Source organism: Cornus florida, unplaced genomic scaffold (assembly GCF_030987335.1).
Source record: "Cornus florida cultivar Cherokee Brave unplaced genomic scaffold, ASM3098733v1 CherokeeBrave_3.0.0_Hap2_Chr02, whole genome shotgun sequence".
Taxonomy (NCBI): domain Eukaryota; kingdom Viridiplantae; phylum Streptophyta; class Magnoliopsida; order Cornales; family Cornaceae; genus Cornus; species Cornus florida.
This window is the reverse complement of record NW_026775572.1, coordinates 90,047,842-90,062,924: the sequence shown is the minus strand read 5'-3', so window position 1 is coordinate 90,062,924 and position 15,083 is coordinate 90,047,842. Positions and strand designations below refer to the sequence as shown.

General features: G+C 33.2%; 2 long non-coding RNA genes across 3 annotated transcripts; both read left to right on the top strand.

The window, feature by feature from the left end:
• The first annotated feature begins 2,320 nt into the window (after positions 1-2,320).
• LOC132295449 (uncharacterized) lies at positions 2,321-6,994 on the top strand. The gene is made up of 4 exons (XR_009478472.1): positions 2,321-2,433; positions 3,151-3,458; positions 3,552-3,842; positions 4,011-6,994. It is a non-coding gene; the product is annotated as an uncharacterized LOC132295449 (long non-coding RNA).
• A 1,302-nt stretch (positions 6,995-8,296) lies between these two features.
• On the top strand, positions 8,297-14,899 carry LOC132295450 (uncharacterized). 2 transcript variants are annotated; one of them, XR_009478473.1, is made up of 5 exons: positions 8,297-8,867; positions 11,371-11,439; positions 12,053-12,106; positions 13,960-14,045; positions 14,505-14,899. It is a non-coding gene; the product is annotated as an uncharacterized LOC132295450 (long non-coding RNA). The 2 variants fall into 2 exon arrangements; XR_009478474.1 differs by having other exon boundaries at positions 14,547-14,897.
• Positions 14,900-15,083: the final 184 nt, after the last annotated feature.

Genomic DNA, 15,083 nt, shown 5'->3' with positions numbered 1-15,083 from the left:
ACAAAAGGGGTCAAAATTCAACTCTAATCGGATATAGTGGAGATGATCATAAAAGTACTTCTGATTATGTTTTTAACATTGGTTTAGGTGCAGTATTTTGGGTATCGAAGAAGCAACCCATAGTAGCACTTTCAACTACAAAAGCTGAATATATTTCTCTATCCACAGCTGGTTGCCAAGCATTATGGTTGAAATCAGTATTAGAAGATATAAAGTATTTTCAGGTGAAAGATACTGTTCTGTTTTGTGATAATAATTCAGCAATTGCACTTAGCAAGAATCCAGTTTTCATGGTAGAAGCAAGCATATTAGAATCAAGTAGCACTTCATTAGAGATTTAGTTAAAGATGGTGAAATTTTCATCAAACATTGCAAAACAAAATATCAGATTGTAGATATTTTTACAAAAGCATTGAATTTAAAAGGTTTTATCAAATTGAAGGAGAAACTTGGAGTTGCACAAGTCTAGCTTAAAGGGGGATGTTGGATGATTAATCTAGACTTGTCTAGATTCATCTAATAAGACCAAGTGATACTTGGGAAGGTAAAAAGTCATCTGGTAGATGAAGAATCTCATAATAATTGCTAGTACTTGAAACATTTTGGTTCATTGTATGTATTAAATTCATGTACTAGAAGTATCCCGGGAGTAGTATAAATAGGTCAGTTATGTAAGTGTATGGTAGACACAGACAATTGAGCAATACAAGATATAAGAATTCAGTTTTATAGAAATGAGTGTTTCTGAATTGTGTGTTTACTAATTCAGTTGAATATATGTGAGTGTATCCCATTTGTGTTCACTTGCCCACCAACTTCAACATTAATGGTGACGTGATGTTGCAACTCTAATTATTTTAGAGGTGGGTTGCAAAAGTTTAACGGTGTAGTTTACTAATTTCTGCTCATGGGAAAAGTCTAAAAATCTCAATGAAGGTTCATGGTTACGATGGACGTTAAAAGTGATTTGTTCTATTATCTTTTTAGTTGAAAGGTGGTTAGTTCAAATGAGTATATGTTATGTTTCTTCTTCCTGTTATCTTATTTTAGTAATATGTAATTAATTTTACTTAAAAATCCTAAATTTATTCATCCTTATTTTCTCAATTAACGGAAATGACTAATTTTGTAAATCATAATTTCCTGGATTAACAAATCCAAAGTGCAACAAAAATAAATAAACTACTTGCAACTAAAACTGATTTAACAAATTTTTTTAAAAGTTGAACTTTATAATATAATTACTTTTTATTTTTCAATTATGATTTTTAGTCACATGCACTTTTTCTTAGTATATATAAAAATATCAAAATATACATTTTTTTTTTAATAAGTCAATAATATATTAGCAAAAAGGAACATGCACACCTCAACCAAAGTATTGTGTTGTGCTGTAGAAGAAATTAATGAGGCATTGACCTCTCATCAAATGCGAAGCAACCGAATTTTTTTGAGGTAGGAAAACTCAATCTAGAGTGCCGGGCAGAATGGTTATGGTGTGGTTAAATGATTTTGGAATGGGAATGGAATTATAATAAAAAAAACTCGCATGATTTTGGACTTGAGGATGGGTAAAGATAGCCGGACATTAAAATTACAATTTTATTCTTATATTTTATTTTGTATTCAATAATACTAAATATATATTAAGTAAATCTTAATTTATTATATTTAAATCACTAAAACCAATGTTGTTGGCAAGTCCACGAGAGAAATGTTTCACTAAAACCAATGTTGTTGGCATTGTTCACTAAAACCTATATATATATATAGACACACACAACCACACACACAAACACGGGGACATGATCAACAAAAAATGAATTTTCGTCTATCTTCTAAAACACATTATTATGACAAGAGGAGCCACGATCGCCATGAAAAAATAAAAAATAAAAACAATTAAATGAGGCATTAGCTTTTGAACGTCTCTCTTAGTCATCTTCATCTATCTTCTCAAAGACATTATGACAAGAGGGGTAAATAGTGCAGTTGCAATTGTTGGACTCCAAAGGATGTCAATCTAAATAAATCAAATGTAGACAAAGCCTATGCCTACAGTTATAAATGAGCTAGAAGTTTAACGATTCTGAATTCGTTATACTGTGATTGATACAAGTGCAAATCATGGGTTGAACACACTATAGTCTCATCAGTAAAGTATAACAAATATCAAGTGTATTGTTGTAATATTGCTAAACTTCGGAGAGACCAGTGTAATTTATGCTACGGTTAAAAAAACACAGCCACGACCAAATACAAAGTGACCAACAATGACCGTCGATTTATGCGAATCTGACGCTTTTAAAGAGTGAGAGAGAAAAAAAAAAAAAAAAAAAAAAAAAAAAAAAGGAGTTTTGCGTTGAAGAAAATTAGGGTTTTGCGTCTTTGAGCAAACGGCACGATCCAGAGGGTCGGTTAGCAGCGACTGAGGTATTTTTTATGTTCCGATCTTTCTCATTCACCATTATAGGGTTTTGAATAAATATACTTATATATGCCTTTGTTGAACTTCATGTGTTGCGATCGGTAGAATTTGTTAAGATTTGAACTGATTGCAATAATATTATACTCTATATATTTCAAGAGATCGATTGTTTATTTACCTCATTACTTTGTTATTTTGAGCATTCGCTCACTATTAAAGAAGGAATTTATGAATTTGTTCGTTTTTAGGGTTTAGGCTGACATTAATAATGATGGCTTCTTTTATCTTTCGCTTCTCTTTGATTTATTATCAACGCATACCGGTTATTCGAAATACTTTTCTTTCTCTCTGGCGTGCTCGAACAATTCCCGCGCCTCGCTTCTTAAGTATTCCTTTCAGGAACTTGGGGAGGAACTGTTTGTTTTTCAAGAAATTCCACGGTTTGGTACTTTGGTTCCAATCCAAGCTACTAAAGCAAAGCAAGATTGGAATGTGAGCAAATAGGGGTTCCTTGTGTGTTCCCGCCATCAGAACTGGAATCGTCCGGTGTGGCTTATTTACCTCATTAATTTGTTATTTTGAGCATTGAGAAGGAATTTATGAATTTTTTCGTTTTTAGGGTTTAGGGTGACATTGATAATGATGGATTCTTTTATCATTAGCTTCTCCCTTATTTATTATCAACACATACCAGTTATTCGAAATACTTTTCTTTTTTTCAGGTGTGCTCAAACAATGATCACATATGGAGGAGACAATCCCGTTTTCTGCACAGCCAGTGATAACTACAAAGACAGATCCATTTTCATGATTTGGTAAAAAAATTATTCTGTCAGGTTCCAAAGACAGATGAATGAGGAAGGTTATTACACCAGTGCAATTACAAATGATACCCCAAATTGCTCACTATCAACCAGATTATTGAGCCCCACGAAGATTGTACCATGTGGTTGGATGATGACTTACTGAGGCTCCACGATTGGGAAAAGCTCTTTCTGAACGAGAACCGGACACCTTTAGATATTAATAGGTGATTTTGTTTCTGTGTCTTTGGTATACTAGATATACTGTTTTCATTCATTAATTTCCATTGTAATCATTTTTTTCTATGTTTGACTAATAGGGGGTGAAGCTTCTGCCTCAGTATCATTTTGGTGATAGGGTACCAACAGATTCACTTCCAGCATGGTGAAATTACAAATTATCCAGAAATTTTCTGTAAAAAGGGCAAAAAGCTGTGTGTCTATGAATCAGCCACAAATTATCCAGCGTGGGAAAAGACATGGACACAGATTTCATAGACACACAGCTTTTTTCTTTTTTTCCAAAAAGAAGCAGTCTCAGTTCTCCAAAGGTTCCTCTGCAACTATGGGGTTATTGAAAATTTTCTTAAAGGAATTGTTTTGGGAGTGGGGTAAGTCAAATGATCATTTACAAGCATTGGTCTAGATATGCATTTCGTTGATTGTGCTTTATGCGGAGTTGTTATTTTGTGAAGGAACTGTATTGGTCTCATTCCTTTACAACCATGCTTTCAGTTTTGATCTAGTTTAGTTTTTTTACTTACATTATTTTTGTGCAGGCTTGAGTCCTTGGTGGCAGAAGAGCATGAAGATGACCAAACTTATGTTTAATTGTAGGCTTATTTTATGGGTGATATGAATGCCTTGGTGCTTTTGTTTGGAAAGTTGTTTGGAAAGGAGAAGTATGGCTGGGGTCTTTGTCATTTGTTTGTGTTTGGATTTTTATTGTGGGGTCTTAAAAGAGTGGTACTTTTTTTTTATAAGTGAAAAGAGTGACACTTTAATGAACAATCATGTTTTTTCTTAAAAATTTCTTATTTCACATATTCATTCCTATTAGAAACAATGTTAGAAAGATCAAAAAATAATGTTTTACTTGGCTATTATCTGCATACTTAAACTAGAGTAATGCTTTTGAGATTGTCCTTTGACAACAAGATTTTGGAACTAACTATTTATTTATTTCTATCTATATCTAAATGAGATAACTTACTTACTGCTCATTAACAGATTAGATGCCTTTGGGTTATCTACCATTGCCAATAAGCTTTGAAAAGTATGCTTTTTCTTCTTTCTTCTTTTGTTTTTGTTTTTGTTTCCGAATTCTCTTATTTTGTGTTGGAATTGAGTTCTTATTTTGTGAAGCAACTGTATTGGTCTCGTTTCTGTTTAAAGAGTATCATGAGATGCTTTCATTCAAGTATGGCTTCTATTGCTTTGATCTAGTTTTTTTTTTGTCTTTTTTCTTTTTTTTCTTTTTCAGATTTGAGTCCCTGGACGAGCCAGAAAATTGTCCAATAATATTGCAAAAATAGTTTTTGTGGCAAAAACAGTTTTATTGTAGTACTTATGATTGGTTGTTATTTTGTTGAGTCTTGTGATGGGAAAACACTTGAAATGGATTGTTTTTATTTATTTTTATATAATTAGATTCTATATTAACTGAATTGATTGTATAATTATTTATAATTACATGCTTGAGGGTATTCACTGAGTGGTACTTTTCACCAATGGACAATCATGTTTTTTTTTTTTTTCATTTTTCGTGCATTAAAATAGGTTATCTCCCTCCCAAAAGTCAATTAGGTTTCCTGCTTATTCTTCTACTCGTAACTTTTCTCTATGTGGAGAATAACAGGAACAGAATAATCTAAAGACACATAGAAAGTAACCAAAGAGCATGCACATATAGTGTATATATACATATATATATACTTGGGATAAGGGTTGTGATTCGTTGAGAGAATGTTATTTTTGTAAATGGAATGAAGGATCCGCTATGCAAAGCTTGGTGAAGGTGTGAAGAAGAAAAGATAAAGTACACCATCATTGTTCGTTCTCTTTCGTGGTCTCACGGGTCATTGAAGAGGTGGAGTTTGGAGGGGTCATATTGTGAAGTTTCACTCTGCCGAAGGAGTATTATGTTGGCTCACCTATATGCTTTCATGCTCGAATCATGTTTGATTTTGATGGGAACATACTGAAGTGCTGTTTGGAATTGCTTGAAAAATTAAAAGCTTTTTTATTTTGAAAAATTACATTTAAATTCAATAACTACTATTAAAAGCACTTTTGATAGTAGTTATCAAATTTAGCTCAGTATAACTTCTGAATGAGTAAGAATTTGGAACTTTCAAATTTGTGTTTTTTAAGTAGAGGTAATTTTTTTTTTTTTTTTTTTTCATTAGACAAATTTATCCTTCTTATTTTTTATAGAGACAATTATATTCATTCCTTTATGGTAACATCTTTTGAAATGATATTATATATACACACACATACTTCAAGCTTTAAGGTCAAATTTAAGGGGTTTAGAGTGTGATTTGTGTGATGAGTATGAAGGCAAAGTGAAAGGGCTTTGAGAAAGCTTCCATTTGTCATCCATCTTGCTAGGGTTTGGAGAAAATTTCGAATTTAGCTTGCACTAGGGGGCTTGTTTGGCTAAGACGAGGTATGGGTTTTCTAATACCTTGAACTTTGTCTTTTGTTGAGAATTAAAATCTAGTTCTTTACTAAATTTCTTATTCAATGTCATAACATGATTTAATTACTAGTTGGAAGTAGATGATATGTTCATTTGATTTAAGCATGCTTATGTGTGATTTGTATGATGCCATTGGTGCTAAGTTTTAAATGCTACTATGGTTGTTAATGTGAATGGTGAGATGAGCATGCTTGTAGTCATATTGTAGAAGATACTATGCTTGTTGCTATATTGTAGAGAATGCCATGCTAGTACTTGGTACCTTGTTAATGCCACGTCTATGTTCATTTCGTTAAGAATGTCATGTACACACCATTGTATCTACATTGATGAAATTGAGACTAAGAGTATGAATGATAGTACTTTGCATGGCATGGAAGGGGGAAAAAGGAACTGGAATGGGTTTGAATAAAATTTTATAAAAGAAACTAAATTTCGCGAGTCTGATGCTAACTTTGACCTAGAGGAAGCGTGTGCCGATTTAAGACGCATAAAGTTGATTTCTAGACCCAAATGGTTGTCGATTTAGAGGCCAGGGATAACTAATCAATCTCGCATCGGTAAAGTCTGTTAGCGGTTTTCGGTGTGTGTTAGGGTCGGTAGAGACCAAGTTGGGGACATAGTGCATTGCATTGCATTTTTATGCATACTTGTGATAAGTTATATATTTGCCGTGATGAGAATGATCATGTGAATTAAATACTATAGAATCCCTGATGCATGACCCAAGTTCCGTTTTATTCCCGTTATGTGTTTCATGGCTCAAAGGAGTCCAAAGTTGATGCATTTGGAAACTTCTACTGAGCCTCTGTGCTCACCCCTTCCTTTAATATTTTTCAGGTCATGGCAAAGATGTAGTTGATGACAGGCCTTCCTAAAGATAGCTGGAGTTGATAGAATTATGTTTTGTTGTATTTTGTAATCAATGGTTAGCCACATCTATTCTTTTGTAAAGCATTATAATGAGGCCTTGAATGTCATGACATTTATCTTTATCCTTTTGGGACTATTTTGTATGTAATGGGGCATGAGAAGAATGAATGGCGATCAATTTAGCGATATTTCAAGTTAGAATGCCAATGATGCATATTTGATTTCATAAATGTTAGATTTATGTTTTTAAGGTCGATGTATAGATTTCATTCATCCATTTGCTCATGTGTATAACCATATTTCGGAACAACTTTTAAATCATGAGAATGTATTCAAGTGTCTAAGCAATTTGTTTGACCCATACCGTAGTTTTATAGGAGCATTTGGCCAATTTTCTAGCCAGTACTCGAGCACAGGGCCCTGACCAAGAATCATGTTCTGCAGGGTGGCTAATGCTCGAGAACGAATTTTTGTGCTTCAGCACAAGGTTGAGCTAGAGCACAAATGGGTTGTGCTTGAGCACAAAGTTGTCTGACCCTATGCTTATGTATAATTTCTTCGTTTTAAGCCCGAATAAGGTCGTTCTTGAGTCTAACTTGCATGTTTTTTAGCCATATTTCTAATGGTATCGGTTCCATTCCATAACTTTGACATGAAATAACCATTTTACCCTTGTCAACCCTAGGGACCTAGGGTGAACCCAAAGTCAAGGTTATTAATCTTTCATCATTCAATTTGGTTAAAGATGATTGGTATGTCATCATTATGACTCCTAACATATAGTAAGGTGCATAATGACGATTTTTCCCTTGTGTGTTCCCGGGACGGGTTGGGACCCGATTAGATATTCAGACCCCAAAGTTTGGGTCATTACAGTGTGTGTGTGTGTGGTAAGTATAATTTTCCCCAACTTTGATAACTTATTTTCTTGATAGAAATGGACACTAATGTTCTTAATTTTATTTTTCTTCCAATTTTCTTCCAATAATTCTAAAAATTCACCATAAAAATCTAAGTGACAGTGATTTGCAGAAATTTTGCATATTCTTATTCATAATTGTATACAAAATAATTAGTATTTGCTAGATAGGTATTTGTAAATGGCAGAGGTTGGTGATTCAGTTGGAGAGAAAAGGAAGCATGCAAAAAGTGAAACAAAAGTGATGGAAACAAGAATAATTTTATGGCAGGATTTCGTGATTCAGTTAAAGTGAAAAAGGAAGCATACAAAGATAGAAAGAAAAGAGATGGAAATGAAAGAGATTTTTTCTTGAGAGAGTAGTAGAGATCAAAGAGGAGAGAAAAAGGTCTAAAAAGAAAGAGACCTATTACAATAATTGAGAGTTAATTTTGTCATTTGATTACTGAATAAATAAAAGTGATGCGCTTACGTATAATGTTGGAGCGCGAATAACATCTATTCTCCAAATATGCACACATAAATAAATAAATAAATAAATAAATAAATATATATATATATATATATATATATATATATATATATATATATATATGAAGTCTCCAATGGCTATATCACTAGCAGTTTGAATGTATTTCACTTTTTTTTGCATCAAATGTTACATAGGGGTAGATTAGTCTAATTTATTAAATTATAAAGTTCAAAAAGCCCACTAAAAGGTCAAGTAACTAGCAGATTGGTGTCATGTTTGAAATTTTGAATAACATGGAAGGCTTAGGGCCTGTTTGTTAACTGTTTTGCTTTGGTGTTTTTGTTACAGGGCTTCATTGCAAGCCCAAAAACATGTTTGGTAGCTATTGTTTTGTTTTAAATAGTCCTAAAACATTATTTTAAATAGTATTAAATTTGGGCCTAAAAGTGAAACACCAAAATGGTGTTTTTTGTTGTTTCAATACTGTAACCCAATAAAAAGCACTGTAGCGGATGAAGTAAGTTGGGTCTAACACTGTAGCGGATGAAGTAACTTTAAAAGGCATTTGCAACATTCGGCCCGATATTTTCTCTCTCCTCTGAAACCCTAGACTCTGGCGATTTGGGAGGCGATTTGGGAGGCAACGAAAAGGAATCGCGATATTGTCTGTGAGTACTCTCTCTTCTATTTATCTCCTGTTTTAAGACCTTTCCTTTGTTATTTCCTTTGATGTTGCTTTACTTAAAGCAATGTTTTTCTAGATTTAATTGTGTTCTTGAGTGTAATACCCCTAATTTTAAAAGGATAGTCCTGGTATTTTAATTAATTGTTTTGTTCCTTGGTTAATTAACTTGTTTGGATTATTTGATTTGATATTTGATTTAATTGCATTATTTGTTTTACTTGATTGCCTTATTTGTTTTATTTGTATTATTTAGTTTAATTGGATTATCTGAATTGTTTTATTATTTATGTGTCCTTAATTAATTAGTATAGAGGTTTAATTATGAAATTAGGTTAAGTGAGTATTTTTATTACGCTAGTAAATTCTTTAGGGTTTCCGTTAGAAGTCTCATAGGTGGAAGCCGACAAAGTTTATAACGAGGATTGTTTATGGGCCGAGTTGGGCTCTGTCTCTAATCTTACAAGGATTAGGGTTTTAGAGATTAAAGCTTATAAATACATTATGACAATAAGTCTAAGGTTTACGATCATAACACTTAGCTTATAGACGTAAACTGAGTTCTGTAAAGACGGAAAGATACAGAGTGAGGTTTTGAGAGAACAGAGCACGTTTAGTGTGGGATTCAACTGAGGTTTCAAGGTCGGACCTAGGAGAGGGGAAGAGCAGATGTAAGAGGAGGCTAGACAGTCGTTCAGTGTTGCCGGAACAGTGGACATGACGCCGAGATTTCATAACTAAAATCACAGGCATGTTCTTTTCTTCTTCCTTCCCTGTGGCTTGTGTTCTGTGCACCTAGATAGTCTCTAGGGTTTAATTAATTATTAACTGAGTTTTATATGTATATTAGATATTATATTGATGATATATCTATGTTGTAATCTGTTAAATTATAAGTTATGCATGTCTGATTTCAGTTGTCTTCGTAAAACATGCTTAGTCTGTAGAACTTGCAGTTTTTGTATTTCATTTCAACTGTTGCAAACACACCATGGGGATTATACTGAACACAGTTAGGACCCTTAGGAACTGTTTAAATCAAATAGACAGCTTGGGAGCGACCGAAGACGATGCAGAAGGTCGCAGAAGTTGCAGCGGTTGAAGACGGCTTTCAAGGAGGTGAGAGCCGGCTCCATAGAAGTGGGAGCCGGCTCCCATACATGTTGAGCTGGCTCCAAGGTTAGAGGAGCCGGCTCCAGGCTAATTGGAGCCTGCTCCCAAAGTTTTGGAGCAGGGTCCACCCCAAAATTGCTTCCTGATAATGTTTTTAATGCACTTTTTGAAGCTGTTGAGTGTCTAAACTGTTTTGGAAAATTATGGAACTCTCCAGAATGATTAAGAAGTTAATTTTGGGTGTTACTAAGACTTTTAATTGATTAAAGATTACCTTTAAATTAATGGAATAAACCGTATAAAATTTATGCACATTGTATACGGTTAATGGATGGATGAAGACTTAATTGCTTAAGCTTATTTTTGGACATTCTAGTGGGATCTAATATGTTTATAAAATTGTTTTAAATGCATGATAGGGTCAGGTATTGATTAGTTTTGACATATGCATGTTTTGGACTTTGGTTGCTAAGCTACTGTTCGTAATTCTGTAGTTTACTTGGTATCCTTTAAACTAGATTTTTACTTTGGATTTAATTGCTGTAATGTCACACATTACTTTGCAATTAACAGGACTTCGAATTTGGACTGAGGAATGGTTGTGAAATTTAATTGTTGAAATATTAAATCTTATTTTGCAATTAACTGGAGTATGTTTTTAACTGAACTTGCTGAAATGTCATACCATATTCTGCAATTATTTGAGTTATAGTTGGTAACTGGATTATGAATTTGGATTTAAGTTGCTGAACTGTTATCTTGGTTCTGTAACTTATATGAATATAGAGGATTGTATGCACCGGTATGGGTCGGTGGCATACTAGGGATGGTGTAGCTCAAAACGCTAAGACGTAACCTATCGGATTAAAGGAATGAATTGTAAAATATTGAATCTTAAATGGTGTTAAGTCATATCAGCTGAATAAGTTGAATGACTAACTGGACTGTGGGTCGTATGTCACCTCAATGAACAATTGAATGACATACTCTAGATTTGGACGAACTTTAGATATATGAGTATGGTACCACGAGATGAGCTTGAGTCTCAAACTCGTTGGTTAGGGTGCGTATATGCAGTGGATGTGTAGCTGGATATAGTAGGTTGAGGTGTACCCTGTTAGGTCTAGGTACTCATGCCCACCTTTGGGTGCGTATTCGTATGTTGCCTTCTATTCAGGTTGAGACCCCTATTATAATCCAGTGAATGTCCCTTAGTGTGGATATATATATATATATATATATATATATATATATACGTATGGACTAAATAGATATTGTGAGGTATCTAGGGTGTATCTGCGTATCGGGTCACTGTATGGATTGCAGTTAGATTAGAACTTGTTCGCGGGCCTGACCCACTCCTTTATTCTTTTCAGGTACAAGACGATTCCAGCTTTAGAGCTTGATTGTGCTATTCGAGGACAGTTTTCCATTCGTCAGATTACGTAGGAGTTCTCTCGATGTTTTAGTTTTATTTACTTTCAGTTTCCAGTTCAGTTGGGTTTTTATTTAGGGGTCCACTCGATGGATTCCCGAGTTGTAATCATGGAGGTTTTGGAAATTGAATTTTATTAAGTTTTATCAGTTGAGGATTTTTATATTAGTATTCTTTTCAGCTTTTAATATTTATTCTTATTTCGTTTTGTCATCTGTGTTCGTTTTAAAATACTTAATTGTTTGATATTCCCTCGGTTTTGGGTCTGGGCCTGATTAACCCGTGTCTCGGATCCGAGGGGTATCACATTGAGGGCTTCTAAAAACCGAATAGTTTCTAGTTCTTTTAAATCCAAAATATCTATTTTAATATCTACCAGTTCTGTATTCTGTATTTGTCTTTTTTTTTTTTTGTGGGTTTATCTGATTGTGTGCAAACATCTTCTCCAAGAACTTCTATTGAACCATTATTTGCTGTTTTTTTGGAAGGAAAAAAAGATAGCAAAAGATATAGTGAAAAAGTTGAATTTTTTGCTCGGAGTTTGATAATCTTTACAGAATTTTTGTGGTTTGAGAAGTGGGTTGTGATCAGTTTGATTTGTGGGTTTCTCTGTTATGTTGCAGCTCGGACTAGGCTTATCTATCCTTCCTCAGCGACCTGGACAGATTGAATGCGATGTACGTATTTGTTTGATTCTGTATTCCAGTGGTAAATAATTAATTGAATAGTTTGGTCTGGAAAGCATATGACAGCATCTAGATTGTCAACTATAGTTTAATATATGGTTCTAGAGATGGACTGGAATTATTATGGATTAATTCATTACTATGAATCGTTGGCCTATCTATCTATCTTCAGCAACCTAGACAGATGGAATGCGATGTACGTATTTGTTTGATTCCATATCCAGGGGTAACAATTAGGTGAATATTTTGGTATGGAAGGAATATGATCGCATCTAGATTGTCAACTATAGTTTTATACTAGAGATGGACTGGAATTTTGTTAATGAAATGTTATTAATATTGTTGTTGTTGTTGTTGTTTTTTTTTTTTAAATTGAAAAATGAGTTTCTGATTATGCAGCTAAGCCAATATTTTTTTAATATACCAATGTGGTAGTTATTTGATACTTAATAATCTTGTGAAAAATAAAATTTTTCTTAATAATTTGAAATTGCTTCTCACCAACTTCTTCCAAATTTGAATTTCTTGTACTCGATCACTTTGGTTTCTTGCTTTTATCAAAACTTTCATTTTCAACCACTTTCATTTTATTCTTTTCTATTTATTTTTTCCCTTCCAGTTATTCTTTTTCAAATTTTGCCTTTATTTCACTATTTGATTTTTCTTTGTGTTTCTTTTATTCTTATTTTTGCTTATATTCATCTTTATCATAATTTTGAATTCCAATAGTCAATTGTTAAATACTATCTTTCATTGTAGAAATAAATTAAGGTTTTTCATACCTAACTTGGACAATATTTCCAAACTTCTTGATCCACAATGTTCTTTAAAACTTTAATTGCTTATACTTCCTTATTTTCTTAATTCCTTTTCCTCTTTATAATTCCAAATATAGACTCCTCGACAATATCATCCCATAACTCAAAATCTCAATTTAATGGATTCTAAAACTCCAATATGCATATATATATATATAAACCACTTGTTCATCCATTTTGCTTCATTTTTTCTTTCTACTCCTTTGATGTGGTGATTGCTAGCTATCCATTTTGAAAATTTTTAAAATTTTCACCTCTCCCCTTTATCTTCTTTCAATTATCTGTTTCGCAAGCCAATTTGCCAGCTGTCTTTTTTGTCAAGTCCAGATTTTGTCATCACCTGAAACTCAGCTATCAAATTTGTTGGGAAAAACAGAAGTGTGATGTAGAACTTTAAAATACTGAATTATTATGGAGAGGGAGAGGTGGAGTGCAGAGTATTTTTTTGGTCTGTTGTATTCTTCTTAAAGGAGATTATATCCTTTTGATTTTCTTAGGGGTGACTCTTACAAGGCCTACACACAAAGGCGAAGTATACAGATTTTTTTTTTTTTCTTTCAAAATTACTCATCCACGTAAGGCAATGCTGCAACCTTATAAATACAATGAGGAAGGTTTTTTTCTGATCCGTAAGAAAGAGATGGGAGTAATAAGGTATCTAGGTCCATTCGGTTGAATGCTATGGCTTTTATTGCTTTTATTCCATACTAATCCAGTTTGGTATAAATTATATGGCACTTGTTGGATAAAAAACACAATTATGTGGTGATGTGGTCTTTCCATGACTATGTTGATTAGTACTTCTTCTATGATGTTGAACTTAGCGTAATGTACCAAGTAACATAGCTAATTTTGGAAGTCGGTAATCATTTGCTGAACTTGTCAAGACGTGTTTGTAAGCCAATCGGCTGCCTGTATTTTTTCTTCTCATTCGAAGTGTGAACCATTTCTACGAGACTGTTAGATAGTGTGTCTTGCCCTTGAAGGATAGGATGTGTTGATTTTTTGTTTTCTTGTTTGATGCAGGGACCCAATTACTTTGAGGTTGACGTCAACATTCATCGCTTCAGCTACATAGCAAGGAAGGGACTCGACGCATTCCGAGAATACAGGTAACAATTCAGATAATACTTTTATCTTGTTACCTCCACTATTGTTGAGCATTCTGGTCTTTATTTAACGGAACCTATTGAAATAAAGAAACTGATTATTTAATTATAACAAACTCCTCAAATATAAGTGGGCTATATGTGCTTGGGCCCTTCTTGATCGAGTTCATCAAATTTCAACTAAATATGTAATGCAACCATGACAGCATGACTGCTACTGCTTAATGTCTTGCACATGTCGATATTTAGAATGTTATTAATACTTCTTCTGATATAAAAAAAAATTCTCAACGATAGGAGTTTTAGATTATGCAGCTGAACCAATAATTCACTTGGATTTGTATGCAATTTTCGTCAATCGAAATTAAAATGGTCACATGGTTGATAGGACTTTTGTTTGCTTTTACTATTATTGGCTGATATTATTGTTAATATTTTTTAACTTAAATTCTACCATTACAGATGTGAAGCGTGTTGATACTTTTTTGAAAGTGATGTGTGCAGTTATGTAGATGACGTGTCCTACTATTGAAGCTTGTTCCATGGAAGTGAAATTCGTATTGTTTGAAGTATGTCTCCTATAAGGAAAACATAAGGAAATATCTTTTTATTTGTTAAGCATCTTTCTCTTCGTTTTTGAATCCTATTGTTGAAATTTGTAAACAATGAAGTGAATTATGTTTGAATTTTGAATTATATCTCCTGTTTAATTTAATCTACTCTTTAATTTGTTTTTAATTTCTTTATCATTTTTCCTACTACAGAAGAATGAGTATGATTTGAAAAGCTTCCATTCTAGCAGGGTGCTTTTTTTTTTTTAATTTTTTTTGATATGTTATGACTCCTTGATAGATGTTTTGTGAAGTTTGACTCAAAATAGATGGATTAGAAATGAAAAAGGTGATCTTAATATCTAAATCATAAGAACACAATAAAAAGATGGAACTCTACATGTCATCAAGACTCAAGTTGATGCCAAAACATTGGTCTCGCTAAAGCAATTGCTTCTGTAATTACACTTTGGTTATATATATATATATA